Below are 17,787 nucleotides of genomic sequence, written 5' to 3'. Positions count from 1 at the left end.
CTGTCTTCTCTCAAGGAAGAAGAAAGCAGCATTAGGTTTCGTTTCATCTTGGAGAACCATCAGCAAGATCACACAGCCTTATTGCCAACCTTTGACAGTTCTATTACTCTAGCTGCTTTTCCTGAGAGGTCTCCCCCACCCCACCCATCCAAGCCTAACCCTCTCTGACAAGTTTTTCAATTTACCCGATCATCCCATCAGCAGTAAATGCTGAGATTAAAACGTGAGGATCAGAGGGACAGGGCAGCTTTTCTATAGCAGGACTGAGGCTGAGGCCATCAGCAGGGTCAGTATCAAGTGAGCTCCAAGCTCCAGCATCCCTGGCTTAACCCAGGGCCTTGGAAAGCTCACCCCTTTCTCTTATTTTCTCTCCCTATTCTTACTTATTGAGGATTTTAAAATAGTAAAGGAGATACTGCGTTTTTCTGAGTAAATCAAAATAACCAAAAAGCTACAAAGAACTAACCCTAGTTTCCCAAAGGGTTTGTGAGCTAGATAATTTAAATGCCATATACCAGATGATGGCACAACAGATGTGTAGAGGGCAATGGAGGGGGACAGTGCAGGCCCTGTGGGGAGCGGGGCTGGGTGAGTTGGATATCCCCATTGGAGAGGATTGGAAAGTCTTTAAAATGTTAACACCCTTGGACCCAATATTCCACTTCTGGGACTCACCTGGAAGAAAATTATTCACACATAGGGGCAAGATTTATGAAGAAAAAATTTTATTGCCATTATTTACAATCAATAAAAGTTGGAAATATTCGATAAAAGGGAAATTATGAGATACTCATATGATAAAAATATTGTATGACATTTAAATTAATGTTTTTTAAAAATCCCCAAAGGAAGAGGAATTTCCCACAAAGTTATTTTTAACAAAAAGCAGGATGCACTTGTGTGTCTGTGTCTGTGTGTGTGTGTGTGTGTGTGTGTGTGTGTGTGTGTGTGTGTGTACGGTTTTATCTCAACTTAGTTTAAAGCTAGAAAGCTACAAAAAAGACTGGAAAGAAATATGAATATTACTCATGGCTTTCTCTAGGTTATGAGATTATGGATGCTTTTCTTCCTTTAAGTTTCTATATTTTTCAGTTTTTCTAAAATAAATATTTTGGCCGAGTGCAGTGGTTCATGCCTGTTATCCCAGCACTTTGGGAGGCTGATGAGGGCAGATTGCTTGAGCTCAGGAGTTTGAGACCAGCCTGGGCCATGTGACAAAACCCCATCTCCACAAAAATTAGCTGGGTGTGGTGGTACATGCCTGTAGTCCCAGCTATGCAGGAGGCTGAGGCAGGAGAATTGCTTGAACTTGGGAGGCAGAGGTTGCAGTGAGGTGAAATTGCACCACTGCACTCCAGCCTGGGCAATAGAGCAAGACCCTGACTCAAAAACAAAACAAAACAAAACAAAAAAACTCCATCGTCAAAAATAAAATAAAATGAGAGGTAGGAGAAATTATTAGAGATTCTGGACCTTTTAGGACATTTTTCCCTAATATCCACTCAGGCCATGCCCAGATGGCCTTGCACCGTCAGCCTGGCATCAAACAAAACTGGGAATTGCAGCTTTACCACTTATCTCGCTGTATAAGCTTCCACAAGCAAGTTACTTACTCTTTGTGCTTTTAGGTTCTTAATATGTAAAACAATGTTTTACATTAAAAATTAAATGAAATAGCTCCTGAAAAGCCCAGGCACATTGTCAGAGCTCAGTAAAAATGTGTTCCCTTATTCTAGTACGGGGGCAGAACACCTGCAGGTTTGTAGGCCGGGAGACATTAGTGGACAGAGTGGCTGGGTGATGAAGTGGCTCCAGAGGATGAGCAGGGATTGCCTCTGAGCCGGCACCCTGGCCCTGTCAGTTCCCCTCCTCACATAATGGACATGAAGGGAACACGAATGAAGCAGATGATGATACGGTTAAGGAAATACCACCTGGGACCAGAGAGAGCCCTTCTCAAGGAGTCGCCAGCCCAGAGTCGGCCCTTTTCTGAGCTGGCCAGCTGGAGTAAATCTGCTTTGGACAACACAGCTTCAGATGGAGAAAATACTGAGGCCAACGATCCTTGAAGACAAAATAATCTCTGGGCTTCTTTCTGCTCTGATTATGTTGCAATTATAATGAGCAGATGCTGACAGGAATTTGGTCAAATCCATCCCGTCTTCCATCTAACTTATTTTAGTGCCTGGTGGATTTCTGTCCAGCTCCACGGGCTGTGGCAATGCCGGGGCTGCCTGGAAGTGTGGAAGAGGCTGCCCGAGCTCCGGCATCAAGAGGTTTTCTCCGGTGGGGAGGGGTGCGCGATCTGATCCTTGGAGCACTTGCAACTGTAGCCCTCCCCCAGGGCTCTGCGCTGATCTCCAGGGTCATCATCAAAATAATAGTAAGAACTTCATTTTATAGCATTTTTCAATCTATAAGACAACGTCGTGTCCTTTATACCGTTGAAATTTCACGACTACTCAGATGTTACGCGACTTGCTCAGTATCCAACACTTGGTTCCTTCACTGGCTCCCGGAGATCTGGGTGCCGAAGCCACTGCAAGGAGGTGTGTGCTCGATGGTGAGCGCAGCAAACACTGACTGTGTGGTTAGCAGGATTCGCTGGGGAAGTGGCCTCAGGAGAGTACTGGAATTTCCAACCTTCGAGGTGCTAGTAACGTGTGTCTAGGAAGGGGTTGGAGAAAAGGAGAAAATGAAAAGATGGGGAGGAGGAGAAATGGTTTGGTTTTGGTTTTGGTTTTGGCTTGAGCCTCACCCGAGCGTCCCACGCCGCAGCTCGGCTGCCTCCTGGGGGCGCCCGCTCGCGTTGCCATGGCGCTCGCGAGGAGCCGCAGCCAGCCCAGCTAGCAGCGCGCGCTCCTGCAGCCCCGGCCGAGTCCCAGCGGCGAGCGCCCGCGTAGGCAGGCGCCCGGGGCAGCCCTCGGTCCTCGCCGAGCAGCCTGAGAACCCCCGGGTCCTGGGCGAGCGGGCTGGGCTGTGCAGTCCCCGAGGCTAACTGGGCGGGATCGCAGCTGCAGGGGTTGTGCGAGCAGCCACGGCGGCACCTGTGCCCTGCGGGCACCCACCCTGCCCCTGCCGAGGCAGGCGCCCACCGCCGGCGGTGATGCGGGTGTGAAGCTCTAGTCGGTGAGTACCCTCCAGTCCCCCTGTGGGCGAGCGAATCTAAATGACAAGGTTATGTGTTTTGCTGGAAGTCTTTTAAGAATCACTTATTTAGATTGCTTATGATGGGGAAGCGTTTCCTTTGTGACATCTTTGTGTTTCTCGGATCTATTTCGTTTCCCTCTAAACGCAGCCCTCTCTTCCCTAGTGGGAACGACACCCAGTATCCGTGTCTCGATCATCGCACGACACCCACCAGTGTGGATGCCACGTACCACACACTCCCCAGAGCCTGCCGGAGAGCAGGGCTGTCTCCCAGCCACGTCCACCCCATTTTCACTGTGCTCCTGTCCCGCAGTCAAAGGAAGAGCGTCCCCAGGCACCCCCGAGGTAGGCCAGGTGTCAGGACAGCCAGCAGGCCCCTGGCGAAGCCGGGTCAGCTCTGGCGAGCTCAGCGCGGTGAACCCATGAGCTCATTAGGAGCTGCGGCTGCTTCTCGCGGGGAACGCCGGTTTCCCTACGGCAGAGGGGCCCTGCACCCGCCCGCGGCGCGCGGTGGTGGCCCAGGACCAGTGGCGCACACGCCTGCTCTCCCAGGCTGCAGGGCGCGCTGCGCCGGCGCAGCTCCCGGGCGTGTGCAACAAAAGGACGGCCAAGTTCCTTCCCTCCTGGAAGCAGAGGGAGGGGCCGCATGACTTCTGCAGGCTGCATGTGTCTTAGAATCAAATGGTTATGACTCCATAGCAAAATGCTTTCTGTATGTCAAGTCCTCTCCGTGCCTACCAACCCCTTCCCTCCTCTCTCCTCCCTAAAATGCTTTCTTATTGGTCTGGCACTGTGATCAACTATTTAGAATTTTCATTGTTGTAAAGAAATCAAAAAAGGGTGAAACCGAGACAAGCTGTAGGCTGAAACGCTGGGCCCTGTGGTGCTATTCATTAGCTCTCAGGCCTGGCTGCTGGGGAGATTTTTTAAAATCCTGCTACCTGGGTCCCATCCCCGGAGATTCTGACTTAATTGGTCTGGGATATGGCCCAAACACTGGGATTTTTAAAATTTTCTTTTTGTGGGGAGGAGTGGTGGTGGGAAAATTTGGAGTGCATGCTGGATTTTTTTTTTTTTAACTTCCCAGGTGATTCTAATGAGCTAAGGTGGCTACCCACCATTCTAATCAATCAGGGTGACATTTTTCCAGGTGAACTTGGTAATAGTTTAGTCTCTCAGGCTGCTGTTGGAGGGCAGGGTATGCAACTGTCATAAATGCCTACAAGCTACAGGCAAAGAGAGCTGGCAGGGCCTTGGGCTGCTCCAAGAAGCTCAGGATGAAGGCAGGGTCTCAAACGAGGGAGGGATCATCACTCTGGGAATAGGTCCCTTCACTAAATGAAGGGTTCTGATCTATATTCCAGGGCAAGGGGAAAGCAGATGCATACCTTTGCAAGTCTGTAGCGTGAAAGCTGTGGCCCCCTGCACATTTGTGGACTTCATGGCCGCCTGTGTACTAACCAGAGTTACATGTGTATGTCCCCCCACCACCCACCCACTTCAAGGAGAATGGACACTTAGAAAGCAGAAGAGAGGGCTCGGCACGGTGGTTCAAGCCTGTAATCCCAGCACTTTGGGAGCCCGAGGTAGACAGATCACTTGGGGCCAGGAGTTGAAGACCAGCCTGGCCAACGTAGTGAAACTCAGTCTCTACTAAAAATACAAAAATTAACCAGGTGTGGTGGTGTATGCCTGTAGTCCCAGCTACTCGGGAAGCTGAGGCATGAGAATAGCTTGAGCCAGGGAAGTGGAGGTTGCAGTGAGCCAAGATCACCCACTGCACTCCAGCCTAGGTGACAGAGTAAGACTCTGTCTCAAAAGAAAATTCTTTTGAGAATGCAGTAGTCACTCTGGAGAAGGAAGAGGCGGCAAATAAGATCACCTAGAAATTATTAAGTGTTATCCTTCTCAGGCCTAAAATCCTTCCACATGGCGAGTCCCTCCTAAGCCCATGGGAAATCCTAGAAACTTCCTCTCTCTGAAAATTGGAGCCCCAGGTAAAATCTTCCCCACAGGTACTGTTGCAGACTGGGGGTGGGCGGCAAAAAGTTTCCTCTAACCCTTGCCTTCTAAAGTTACCATGAATGTTCATAAACACCAAGGCAGGTGGAGGCAGACACTCCACAGCGAGTTCACAATGACTAAGGGGCTCAAGGAAATTAGATAAGGTCTTAAAACTCGGGGTCTGAAATGTTAAAATTTTACATACACTAGAAAATGTGATCTACCCACCTGGTGCCGGAACTTCACCAGGCACAGCTTCCCAATGACCTCACTTTCATTTGGGTTAAGTAGAGAAGGGGTTAAGATCTCCTGCGAGATAGGTATAAATGAGGGTACCATATCTTCTGAAACCCTTGGGCACGGCTCAATCATACACCTCATAAATAGGCAAGAGGATTAAGATGCTGTTTAAAGCACACACAACCCACCCGATGTGGACAACAAAGCTTAATGTGCCAGGGCCACTGAGGGAGTGGCCGGGAAGGGTCTCCCTACCATAGAATGGCCACAGTCTCCCACGTGGCCTACCAGATTGCTTGTCCCTGCATGCTCCTTTCTGTGTTCCCACACACTGACTACACACTCCCTCCCTCTCCCATGCTCCACTCCCTCCAAGCAACCCAAAACAACTAGAACAACTTCCATCCTTCCCTTTAGTCTTTGCTTTTCTAGTCTGTGCATAGCCATGCACACATCATTTTGTTCCCTCCTGGAGTCAACCTGACCTCTTGAGACCATGCCTTCATTTCACCTGGGCCTCCCGCAAGTTTCCCTAGTACTCACCTGGCTGAGCTGGGTGATGGGCATGCTTCACTCTCTTGGCTGAGCGGGAGCTGCTCCTGACTAGTTCTGCGTGAAGGATGGCTCACAGAGGCTTCTGCTACTTCTAGCACAAATGTCCTTTCCTGACATGTTACCTCAGGGCTGATCCATCTCACGAGACAGGGCAGGCCAGCCATGTGAGGGCTGCCAGCCCAGTAGATGGCTAATCTAGGAATAGCAAAACCATGTCTCGTTTCTATTACCCCTCCCTGCCACAACCACCAATATCTATTCTCTGAAAAGGGCAATTTACTGCACAGGCCACTGGGGGAAAATGTCCAGTTGATCTAGCTTAACCCGTGTATATCAGTTCATCTTTAGGGCGCTACCTAAACTCAGAGTGGGACTACTGGAGACATTGTGTAGCTTTAATAAATTCCCTTTTCACACTTTTTTAAACTGTGGATTGTGACTCATCAGTGAGTCATGAAATCAACTTGGTGGGCCATTTTATTTTATTTATTTATTTGAGACAGGGCCTCACCCTGTCACCCAGGCTGGAGTTCAGTGACGAGATGATCTTGGCTCATTGCAGCCTCCACTTCCCAGGTTCAAGTGATTCTTGTGCCTCAGCCTTCCAAGTAGCCGGGACTACAGGTGCCCACCACCACACCCAGCTAATTTTTGTATTTTTAATAGAGATGGGGTTACCATGTTGGCCAGGCTGGTGTCGAACTCCTGCCTCAAGTGATCTGCCCACCTCAGCCTCCCAAAGTGCTGGGATTACAGGTGTGAGCCACCGCACCCAGCCAATTTTTTTTTTTTTTTTTTTTTTTACTTTTTAAAGGTTTACAGCCATTTTATTTAAAAGTATACATTTAACACAATGAAATAAACACTGATATATTGAAGCCTGGTTAATAGTAGTATAACAATATATTTTGATGATTACATTATTTTAAACAACAAACTACATTGAACAATTAATGCTGATAAAACTCTTGGTCATAATATTAAGAAATACCGTATATAAATGGAAAATATGATTGCTTAAAATTTGAAAATGGAAGTGCACTCGTTTGGACAGTCAGAGTTTAACATAATCTGAAGGGAGAGGATCTCTGACCCAAAATATATCTTTCAGGTTAAGAGAAGGAAAAAGAAGTGTAGTTTATCTTAAAGGATGATGGGAGTTTGTTTCTTCAGGTGGAAGATATTCCCAGTGTCCTCAGGTTTTGCAGTAGAATCATATCACTGAGCACGAAGATTTTCCTTGTGAAGCTGCCCTGTCAATTTTATCTGCTTCCAAAATTGTTCTCTTAAAAACATCAGCAGCAGTCTCATTTTCTCTAGCAGAAAATTCCAAAAGAGCTGCATTCCAAGATTCTGCCAAAGCTTCCCTGATCACCCTTTTTTTTCTTTTTTTTTTTTAATTTTTGAGACAGAGTCTTACTCTGTCATCCAGGCTGGAGTGCAATGGCGCGATCTCAGCTCACTGCAACCTCTGCCTCCCAGGCTCAAGCAAGTCTCCCGCCTCAACCTCCTGAGTAGCTGGGATTACAGGCACGTGCCACCATGCCCAGCTAATTTTTGTATTTTTAGTAGAGACAGGGTTTCGCCATGTTGGCCAGGCTGGTCTCGAACTCCTGACCTCAGGTGATCTGCCTGCCTTGGCCTCCCAAAGTGCTGGGATTACCAGCATGAGCCACTGCGCTTTGTCTGATCACCCTTTTCATATGCAGGTCTTTCTTATTTCCAACCGACATAATAGATATTTCCACTTTCCCCACCATATCCAATGATTTGCCGTGGATAAGTGTAATCACTTCAGAACTTTTCATTGATGTGACAGAATACACAATAATACAACCATTAATGTCTATGGAGTTTGTCTGGGGAAAAATGGAATATTCATCTTGGGTGGGTCCTTTTTTTTTGAGACAAGGTCTCCCTCTGTCACCCAAGCTGGAGTGCAGTAGTGTTGTGATCTCAGCTCACTGCAGCCTTGAACTCCCAACTCAAGCGATGCTCCCACCTCATCCTCCTGAGTAGCTGGAACTACAGGCATGCATCACCATGCCTAGCTAATTTTTGTATTTTTTGTACAGACAGGGTTTCGCCATGTTCTCCAGGCTGGCCTCCAACTCCTGGGCTCAAGTGATCCACCCTCCTCGGCCTCCCAAAGTACTGGTATTATAGGCATGAGCCACTGTGCCCGGCCAGGTGGGCCATTTTAAAAAGAAAGAATAGAAAATACCAGAGCGTATACGTGTAGTGAAGGGAAGATTTGTGTCCTGAGATTTGTGTTTCAGTTTTGTATACTGTGTGTGTGTGTGTGTGTGTATGTGTGTATGTGTGTGTGTGTATAGATAGATAGATACATAGATAGATAGATAGATAGATAGATAGATTTTTTTTTTTTCTTGAGACAGAGTCTTTGTCGCCCAGGCTGGAGTGCAGTGGTACAATCTTGACTCACTACAACCTCCGCCTCCCAGGTTCAAGTGATTCTCTTGCCTCAGCCTCCCAAGTAGCTGGGACCACAGGTGCCCACCACCATACCCTGCTAATTTTTGTATTTTTAGTAGAGATGGGGTTACCATGTTGGCCAGGCTGGTCTCGAACTCCTCACCTCGGGTGATCCACATGCTTTGGCCTCCCAAAGTGCTGGGATTACAGGCGTGAGCCACCATGTCCAGCCTGTATATGTATATTTGTGTTGTGTCCACTGAATCGTGATGCAAAATATATTTCTTATTATGAATCACGGTCAAGAAACTTTTAAAGTCGTTACCTTGAGCAAATACCGACAGAAACTGGAGTTGAATTAAAATGAAATATTAAAAGGTCAAATTCTTCAAGAGCTAGCAAAAAAATAGAATTCAATATATTTTAGATCTATGGATAATTTTCAAGTTAGAAGAACCCATGGGGGAAAACTGTGTTCATTTAAATTTAAAATTTCTATCGGCCGGGCGCAGTGGCTTACGCTTGTAATCCCAGCACTTTGGGAGGCCGACGCAGGTGGATCACGAGGTCAGGAGTTCAAGACCAGCCTGGCCAACATGGTGAAACCCCGTCTCTATTAAAAATACAGCCGGGCACGGTGGCATGCCTGTAATCCCAGCACTTTGGGAGGCCGAGGCAGGTGGATCACGAGGTCAGGAGATCGAGACCATCCTGGCTAACATGGTGAAACCTCGTGTCTACTAAAAATATGAAAAATGAGCCAGGCATGGTGGCGGGCGCCTGTAGTACCAGCTACTCAGGAGGCTGAGGCAGGAGAATGCCGTGAACCTGGGAGGCGGAGCTTGTAGTGAGCGGAGATCAAGCCACTGCACTCCAGCCTGGGCGACAGAGTGAGACTCCATCACAAAAAAAAAAAAAAAAAAAATTAGCCGGGTGTGGTGGCGGGTGCCTGTAATCCCAGCTACTCGGGAGGCTGAGGCAGGAGAATCCCTTGAACCCGGGAGGCAGAGGTTGCAGTGAGCTGAGATCACACCACTGTACTCCAGCCCAGGTGACAGAGTGACACTCTGTCTCAAGAAAAAAAAAATTCTATCAAATGAAAAAGGAACAGAGTGGGGGAAATATTTGCATTATATATTACAAATTAAAAGTTAACCTCTGTTAAGCCAGGCATGGTGGCCCACGCCTGTAATCCCAGCACTTGGGGAGGCGGGGGTGGGTGGATCACAAGGTCATGAGTTCAAGACCAGCCTGGCCAACATTGTGAAACCCCATCTCTACTAAAAAAATTCAAAAAATTAGCCAGGCATGGTGGCAGGCACCTGTAATCCCAGCTACTCGGGAGACTGAGGCAGGAGAATCACTTGAACCTGGGAAGTAGAGGTTGCAGTGAGCTGAGATTGTACCATTGCAGGCCAGCCTAGGCAAGATGAGCGAGACTCCGTCTCAAAAAAAAAAAAAAAGTTAACCTCTGTTAAACCAATAATCCATTTCAAAAAAGGAGAATGGGCGTGGGAGCGTGGACAAGGGGAGAGGCAGAGACTCAAGGACTGACTTGGGCCTTTGGAAGGCCGGGTTCTATAAGGCTTTTTTCCTGAGTGTGGTGGTGCAAGAAAGTTAGTGGTAAACTAGTTACAATTTCTGTTCCCCCCACTACATACTGCTCTTTTGATGTTGAACCAATTCTTTAATAAAGCATTTTGAATACTGCAGAAAGAAAAGAAACTTTTTTATTTTTATTTTTTTTTGAGACAGAGTCTCGCTCTGTCACCCAGGCTGGAGTGCAATGGCGCAATCTCGGCTCACTGCGAGCTCCGCCTCCTGGGTTCACGCCATTCTCCCGCCTCAGCCTCCCGAGTAGCTGGGGCTACAGGCGCCTGCCACCACCCCCAGCTAATTTTTTGTATTTTTAGTAGAGACGGGGTTTCACCGTGTTAGCCAGGATGGTCTTGATCTCCTGACCTTGCGATCCGCCCGCCTCGGCCTCCCAAAGTGCTGGGATTACAGGCGTGAGCCACCGCGCCCGGCCTAGAAACAATTTAAAGAGTTTTAAAGCATTACAATTCTGTGCATAACTGTCTACTGTATGATTCCATTTATATAACACTCTGGAAAAGTTGAAACTATAGGGAAAGAAAATAGAAGAGCGATTGCCAAGGGCTGTTTGGAGGGAGAATGTGACTACAAAGGCACAGCGGGAGACTTTTCAGGATCATAGAACCATTCAGTGACCTGTCTATAGTTGTTAAAAGTCATAGAACTACACACGAAAAAGAATAACTTTTTGATATGTGAATTATACCTGAATAAACCTGACTGGAGGACAAAAAACAACTCTCCAGGGATAAATTCACAGTTCATAAAAAGAAATTCATCTACATGAGGCAATGCGATGAACAAAACATTGATATGTGTTCACTGTTGATAGCAATCAAAAGTGCAAATTATAACACCATTATACTGTTATGCTTCTTGCTAATGGTTAATAATTTTTCAAAACCGCAACATAATGCTATTGAGGTTGCAGTAAAATTCCATATTCATTGTGGGTTGCGTTATAAATTGGTAACATTTGTGGGGAATGCAACATGATAATATATGGGAAAAGCCATAAAATTACTACCACTATATAGGAAAAGCCATAAAATTACCAGACCCAGGAATTTATCCCAATAAAGTTAGTTAACAAAGGTTTTTTAAATTTCAGATGCATAAAAAATACCCTCCGTTGTGTTGGTTATAATAGAAATAAGTAGAAATCACTGAAACGTATAATATTATAAGGACAGTTTAAAATTTTGTTGGTACATTGATACAATGGAATATCTTGCATTCACAACCGAAGCCTAAATCAAGAGGCATGTAGAAAGAAACATGGAAAATACTTTTGATAAAAGGAACAATAGCGAATAGAACATAGCAAGCACATCATGTTCATAACTGTAATAATCTGTGTGCCTGTGCCATAGCTGTGCTGAAGTGATGGATTAGAGATGAGTCTTAGGGTCGCGTGTGGTCAGAGGCCATGACAGGCAGATCACCTGAGGTCAGGAGTTCAAGATCAGCCTGGCCAACATGGTGAAACCCCGTCTCTACTAAAAATACAAAAATTAGCCGAGTGTGCTGGCGGTCACCTGTAATCCCAGCTACTTGGGAGGCAGAGGCAGGAGAATCACTTGAACCCACGAGGCGGAGGTTGCAGTGAGCCAACATCGCACCACTGCACTCCAGCCTGGGTGACAGAGCGAGACTCCACCTAAAAAAAAAAAAAAAAAAAAAAAGGTGAGTCTTAAATCTTAAATTTGCAAAATTCTCTTGCTGTTGTTATACTGCCTTTTCAATAACAAAGAACCCTCAAATAAAACCTTCGAGATTGGAAGAAATGAATGTAGAAGAAAAGAGAAATCTCAGAAATTATGATATATTACAATGTAGAATGTTTTTTCTTAGCCCCAGAAACCAGAAGAATCCCAAGAGTCACAATTATGTTGAATAAATCCAAGCTGTGTGGGTTTTCTTTCTCTCTTGCTGTCATTTAACTTTGGTGAAGTCCTTGCTTACGGCAGGTAGTTTGTGAATATCTACTGACTGCTGAATAAATGCCAAGGCCATCTTTTAGTTGTACTTTTCACAATCACAGGCCTGGGAAAACTTGAATTTATCTCTGAAAAAGCATCAGAAATCTTAGTACAAGCAACACTTTCTCTTTTTTTTTTTTTTTTTTTGAGATGGAGTCTCGCTCTGTCACTCAGGCTGGAGTGCAATAGCGCAATCTCGGCTCACTGCAAGCTCCACCTCCTGGGTTCACACCATTCTCCTGCCTCAGCCTCCCGAGTAGCTGGGGCTACAGGCACCCGCCAGCATGCCTGGCTAATTTTTTGTATTTTTAGTAGAGACGGGATTTCACCGTGTTAGTTAGGATGGTCTCGATCTCCTGACCTCATGATCCACCTGCCTCAGCCTCCCAAATTGCTGGGATTACAGGCATGAGCCACTGCACCCGGCCTAACACTTTTTCTTTAACTGCTTATTTTTAGGACTTTAATTTTTCCAGCATAGGGAACATATCTTTGGGGACTTTTTCCCCCATTAAGAGAATTGTAAGAATATTTTAAGTAGGTCACAACTCCTAGGGGAAAGAAGGGTGTGTAATGAACAGAGCTCTGGGGAAGCTTTTTTAGAAATGTGCCTAATGTGGATGTTTAAGTGATGGAGCTTTTTCTTTTGAAGTGGGAAAGAGGGAAGGGGAAGAAGGTAAGAGCAGGAACAAAGCCAACACAACTTGGAAAAGCTGTTCTCTTCCTGCCAGGCTCTGGTATTTTCAGATCGAATGGCCTAATATACAGTTCCTGGGTTCTCCTGAACCTTTGGTTTGCTACATAACCTCGAGATAAACATTTAGTGTCTTAGTGCCTCATTTCCATCATCCTTCACAGGAATGAAAATTCTTACTCTATTCCTTCTCCCAAGGCATATTGGATGGGAGAATTCGATTGTATTATGCGTACGCTGTGCTCTTTTTCCTAAGGGCATCTGAATTTTCTAGTAGGACTTCCACAGACAGGAAACCAAGAAATGTCTGTGTGTGTGTGTGCGTGTGCGTGTGCGTGTGTGTGTGTGTCTAAGAGAGGGAGAGAGAGAGGCCGGGCATGATGGCTCATGCCTATAATCCCAGCACTTTGGGAGGCTGAGGTGGGTGGACTGCTTGAGCCCAGGAGTTTGATACCAGCCTGGGCAACATGGTAAGACCCCGTTTCTACAAAAACTTTAAAAATTAGGTGTGGTGGCACACACCTATAGTTCCAGCTACTGGGGAGGCTGAGGTGAGAAGATTGTTTGAGCCCAGGAGTTCAATGGTACAGTGAGCTGTTATTGTACCACTGCATGCCAGCCTGGGCAACATAGCAAGACCTTGTTTCTCTTTTTAAAAAAATAGAGGGGGAGAGAGATAGAGAGATTGTATTTGGATCAACTCAGAAGCAGTAATCTTTGGACTAAAAGTGCCAATTGCTTTAATTTACTAGGCAGATAAAATAATTTTCATTCTTAGGGACAGGCATTTCTGTTTACTAAGCACATACCCTAGGCCGTGTGTTTTCCTATGCATCACCTCCATCCATCCTCTACAGCTCTGTGGCTTCGGCATTGCTATACCCATTGTGCATTTTTATGTGGGAAGTGGGGATTTGAAGTCATTTTGCTCTCCCAAAAAAACCCATGCTCTTGTCATGACCCCACATCAGACAGACTTGCGTTCAGATTCTGACTGTGGCACTCATTAGCTGTGCGACCTTGGGCACATCTTTTAACTTCTCTGAAGCTCAGCTACTTGTACTAAAATAGGGGTAATGACAGAAAATGAGGTTATTAAGAGAATTGGAGAGTACACCTCTAGGGCTTTTTGATTGTAAACAACAGCAGTATACTCTAGGGCTAACTTTGGAGAAGGATGGAAGACATTTATTAGAAGGATATGAATTAGCTCATATAACTGAATGCAAAGCAAACAGCCAGGTCTTGGAAAGGATGAGAGCCAGGCCAGCTGAAGAGATCTCGAGAATAGGGAGGTAACTGCCTTCCTTCTTCAGGGGATTCCTGACTGCATGAAGCAGCTCCGGTTGTCTTCAGTTCTGCAGCTCTCTGCTTGACACTCAACTTCCAGGAAGACAGGTCAGACTGGACGAGGCTGGGCCATGTGCTGCCTTCCTCATGGATGGAGAGCAAGGTGCCTCCATCCCCATGCCCACCAGGCCTGCATGCAGTGGGGGAAAGGTAGTTTCCACAATAGAAGCTAAGATGTAGGCACTGTTACCAAGCAAGTGGGTCTGAATGCTGGGCAGGCTAAAGCCACAGTTATCTACGGTGGAGCTGGGCAGTCAGACGTCCCAGCCCAGGACCTGGCACAAGGGAGTGGCTCCATAAATGCTTGGTTTTGCTGGTGGTGTTTTCACATGACCACCTGCGAGGCAGCAGTTCCAGACCAGTAAATCACCGTGTAACAGTACATCTAGAAATCCTAGCTCAGCGTTCTTCATGGGTGTGTCATGTTGTGATACACACAGAAGATGGTATTTGAGCAGCAAATATCTGAGGTAAACTGACAAGGTGCTCCTGCAGGAGGAGACTGGCTGGGAGGCTCTGGCCACCCCGGCCCTATCTGGCAGCCCTGGGAGCTGAGGGAATCAATACGGCACTTATGGATGATGCACCGGTGAAGAAGCCCAATTAGATGATAGAACTTTGGGCCCCCCGCCCACCACCATCGCCTTGGTCTCAGCACTGCCTGGCCCTCCCCTACCCCTCCAAAAGTTTGAAAGAGGGTCCCCATGAGGGCCGAGGCCTGAGGCCCAGTAGAGTCAGCAGTGGTACCTCTGCCTTTCCCCACTGATGACTGCCAGCTGCCAGCTGTCCACTAGCTCCTTAGGGCCTTCATTGTCAGGAAGTCAAGCTTTTCAGGAAACAAAAAGTAACTTCTCTTCTTATTTATTTTTTTGAGACAGAGCCTTGCTTTGTTGCCCAGGATTGAGTGCAGTGGCATAATCTCTGCTCACTGCAACCTCTGTCTCCCGGGTTCAAGTGATTCTTCTGCCTCAGCCTCCTGAGAAGCTGGGATTATAGGCTCCCGCCAACATACCCAGCTAATTGTTGTATTTTTAGTAGAGACGGGGTTTCGCCCTGTTGCCCAGGCTGGTCTTGAACTCCTGACCTCAGGTGATCCGCCCACCTTGGCCTTTCAAAGTGCTAGGATTACAGGTGTGAGCCACCAGACCCTGATCTAAGTTCTTTTTTTAAAATTTTTTATTATTTATTTATTTTATCATTATTTTTATTTTTTGAGACAGAGTCTCGCTCCGTCGCCCAGGCTGGAGTGCAGTGGCGCGATCTCGGCTAACTGCAAGCTCTGCCTCCCGGGTTCACACCATTCTCCTGCCTCAGCCTCTCAAGTAGCTGGGACTACAGGCACCTGCCACCACACCCAGCTAATTTTTTTTTTTTTGTATATTTAGTAGTATATTTACTATAATATAGTAATATTTTTACCGTGTTAGCCAGGATGGTCTCGATCTCCTGACCTCGTGATCTGCCCGCCTCAGCCTCCCAAAGTGCTGGGATTACAGGCATGAGCCACCGTGCCTGGCCTTTATTTATATATTTTTTTTAGATGGAGTCTCACTCTTGTTGCCCAGGCTGGAGTGCAATGGCGCGATCTCGGCTCACTGCAAGTGATCTCGGCTCACCACAACCTCCGCCTCCTGGGTTCAAGCCATTCTCCTGCCTCAGCCTCCCGAGTAGCTGGGATTACAGGCATGAGCCACCATGCCTGGCTAGTTTTATATTTTTTAGTAGAGACTGGGTTTCACCATATTGGTCAGGCTGGTCTCAAACTCCTGACCTCAGGTGATCCGCCTGCCTAGGCCTCCCAAAGTGCTGAGATTACAGGCGTGAGCCACTGCGCCCAGCCAGCTTCTCTTCTTGATAAGGCTGGGAACATCTGGCCCCAGGGGCCTAGACGATTTTAGAGCATTTATCTCTCTGCCTACTTGTCAATGACAGCATTGATTATGAAATCAATGATTGTGCTGTGATACAGTCCTTGGAAGCCAAGCTGCAATTGCTGGTGCTCACATGCGGGTTTCCAAGCAGGGCCAAAAGCAGCACTGCAGGCCTGTGATCGCTGAGGCTGCCAGAGCACAGAGGAGACATTCAGTCTCAAAGAGATATGCAGGTTCTTCTCAATCGCTTTTCTTTTCTTCCTGTTTGTTTTTTCTTTTTGTTGCCAGGGAAGGGCTGCTATTTTACAATTGTGTTTATTTTTTCCCCATTACAAAAGTATGTTCCATTCTTCATTCTCTTCCCAAATGAAAAAGCACAAATAAGCAAAATGAATATAATTTCAAAACACCCAACTCCCCACCCATCCCTCTATTCACCTGGCTGTGAACATGTTAGTATTTATCCTTCTCAATTCTCCTTCTTTCTAACCCTCCAAGCCTCCACTTCCCGGCAGTGAGGTGCTTTGCCTGAAAAACTCTGGCTCAAGGTGGAAGGAACTCTGCTCCTTTTTGCCAGTGGGAGCTAAGATAAGAAAAGGGGAAGCTCACTTCTCAGAATACCTTTTTCATCTCCCCATGAAATCCTACCATTCTTTTGAGGGACCTCTCAAATACCCCCTCCTCCATAGAACGTTCCCTGCTCTCTTAGATGGAAGCCTTCTCAGTCTGAGACAGCACTTTCCACCTGACAAAGACTCTCTCTATCCAAGTCTCACTTTCCCTGCACTATTGTTAGCTCCTTAAGGTCAGGCCCTGTGTCTAATTGTCCTTTGCACAGCTCTCAGCAACCAGACAAGTGCCTTGCCCATCACAGACACCAAGGGATGAATGAAAGAAAAAGAATCAGATGCTTAAATCAAATGGAAGTTCACATGATCTCAAATGGGAGCGAAGAGAAGGATTTGGAGTCTGTCCTGTGCACAGGACAAAGGAAGGCTTGACATCTTTCCCTTCCCTACAAGAGGCTCCTCCCCTCAGGTGCGTCTTCTCTGAAATCTGAAAATGCCGATGTGCATGCTGGCGGTTTCAAGCTCATTAGTTCCATTCTGAGGCTTTATCAGGGCATCTTCTACCACTATTCCACTTCCTAAATGGGAAGTATCATATGCTTTCTCCCTGCTTCCCTCCGTCCTTTCCTTCTGTCATTTTCTTTTTCACGATTGAAAACAGAGCTGTGTAAAATAAGTCATATTCAGATAGAACCCAACTGGGCTGAATTTGACCACATGTAATTTTGAAGCCAATGTTTTAATTTGATTTTTTTATTTTTATTTTTAAAGACAGGGTCCCACTCTGTTACCCAGACTAGATTGCAGTGGCATCATCATAGCTCACTGCAGCCTCCACCTCCTGGGCTCTGGCAATCCTCCTGCCTCAGCCTCCTGAGTATCTGGGACTACAGGCATGCACCACCAGGCCCAGCTAAGTTTTGTGTTTTTTATAGAAACAGGGTCTTGCTTTGTTGCCCAGGCTGGTCTGAAACTCCTGGCTTTAGCTGATCCTCCTGCCTCGGCCTCCCAAAATTCTGGGATTACAGGCGTGAGCCGCTATGCCTAGCCTACTGTTTTTATCTTGAAGAGCCACATGTCTGAGCAGTGGAGGAAGGTAGGACTAGAAAAACTTCCCCTCCTCACTGCAAAAGGAACCAATGACAAGGGCAAGTTTACTTGTTTTAGTTCTGCAGAGGTATAGCATTTACTCCTGTCTAGTGCAGAGCACAGAGCCCTAAGGTCTGTGTTCAAAGAATCAAGTCCTACAGAATGTGTATGTGTGTATTTTAATATATCTTTATATATATAATATATATATTTTATAAATTTTTCTTAGATGTAGTGAATATGAGAATGTA

At 46.5% G+C, this 17,787-nt stretch overlaps 1 protein-coding gene and 1 long non-coding RNA gene across 2 annotated transcripts in view; one reads left to right on the top strand and one right to left on the bottom strand.

Moving 5' to 3' along the window:
- Nucleotides 1-708: 708 nt before the first annotated feature.
- Nucleotides 709-6,189, bottom strand: LOC134739251 (uncharacterized). Its single transcript, XR_010125863.1, has 2 exons — nt 5,938-6,189; nt 709-2,667 (listed from the first exon to the last, which is right to left on the bottom strand). It is a non-coding gene; the product is annotated as an uncharacterized LOC134739251 (long non-coding RNA).
- The window catches only part of MICAL3 (microtubule associated monooxygenase, calponin and LIM domain containing 3), a 234,570-nt gene continuing 219,445 nt past the window's right edge, over nt 2,663-17,787 (top strand). The window contains exon 1 of the mRNA XM_054470576.2: nt 2,663-3,129. The gene's annotated coding sequence lies outside the window, so the exon portion shown is untranslated. The remainder of the gene's footprint in view (nt 3,130-17,787) is intronic.

Source organism: Pongo pygmaeus, chromosome 23, assembly GCF_028885625.2.
Source record: "Pongo pygmaeus isolate AG05252 chromosome 23, NHGRI_mPonPyg2-v2.0_pri, whole genome shotgun sequence".
NCBI lineage: Eukaryota > Metazoa > Chordata > Mammalia > Primates > Hominidae > Pongo > Pongo pygmaeus.
Note: the sequence above shows the minus strand (reverse complement) of the source record. Positions and strands in the feature narration are given on the sequence as shown.